Source organism: Heptranchias perlo, chromosome 20 (assembly GCF_035084215.1).
Source record: "Heptranchias perlo isolate sHepPer1 chromosome 20, sHepPer1.hap1, whole genome shotgun sequence".
Lineage (NCBI taxonomy): Eukaryota > Metazoa > Chordata > Chondrichthyes > Hexanchiformes > Hexanchidae > Heptranchias > Heptranchias perlo.
Window position 1 is genome coordinate 28,380,328 of NC_090344.1, and position 1,089 is coordinate 28,381,416.

Below are 1,089 nucleotides of genomic sequence, written 5' to 3' on the forward strand. Positions count from 1 at the left end.
AATTACAATATCACCTCCATCTGTCTTTAAGCGGCCCACATTACTCTAAGCCTCCCTTCTTTCACTTAATATACTGGTAAAAATCTTGACTGTTGTCCTCATTTTCCCTAACAGGTTTTTCTCCTTTTCCCTGTTTGGACCTCTGACGGTTTTTTATTTTCAGCACCAAAATAAACAATACTTTGCTGTAAAGTTCGTCTCAATAGTTCTTCACTTTCAGAGAGAGAATTGTCTAAACCGGTAATTTATTTAATGTAACAATCATAAGTACACATACTCATCCGTTTATCAACGCATTGATGGATACACAAAGGTGAACACAACGAGATATGCAGGCAGCATCGGGATGCACAGGTGAACGAACAAGCGAAACAGACAAAGATGAAACGGTCTGAACCCCAATCAGACTGTGACGTATCGCTGATAGATATTAGTGAGAGGAGGTGGGGCTAAGCTATCATGAATGGGCGCTGTGGCTTAGTTGGTTAAAGCATCTGTCTTGTAAACAGGAGATCCTGGGTTCAACTCCCAGCAGTGCCTTGTGTAACTAATTATTTTTACCGAATTTGTGGAATAAAGCGACAAGATGGCACTTTGGAATTGGGATTTGTTCAGGTTTGAGGAGGAAACTGATATCAGATTGACTCTTCTGAAACGCCCTTTCATTGTACAGTCAGACCTCTCATAGAATGTGTCAGCAACGGGTTAACTTAAAGACACGTTCTCGTTTCTGGGCTCGTTGAGGTCAGGGTATAATTCACGATTTGAGGTTCAAACCCGGAAGTAGTCCTAATTTGGACCTGGATTTGTGATCTTGACCTGCGGTGAAAATCTTTGCAAAGAGGAAAATGAAGTCCGCAGATCACTCCACCTGAATCTCCCGACCCCGATGAAATATATCCCAGGCTGTTAACAGAAGCAAGGGAGGAAATAACGGAGGCTCTGACCATAATTTTCCAATCCTCCCTGGTTACAGGTGATATGCCGAAGGATTGGAGGACTGCGAAAGTTGTATTGTTGTACAAAAAGGGAGAAAAGGATAGATCAAGTAATTACAGGCCAGTCAGCCGAACCTCGGTCAGGCTGAAG

General features: G+C 42.6%; 1 non-coding gene across 1 annotated transcript; it reads left to right on the top strand.

The window, feature by feature from the left end:
- The first annotated feature begins 466 nt into the window (after window positions 1-466).
- On the top strand, window positions 467-540 carry trnat-ugu (transfer RNA threonine (anticodon UGU)). Its single transcript has one exon. It is a non-coding gene; the product is annotated as a tRNA-Thr (tRNA).
- The last annotated feature ends 549 nt before the right edge of the window (window positions 541-1,089 follow it).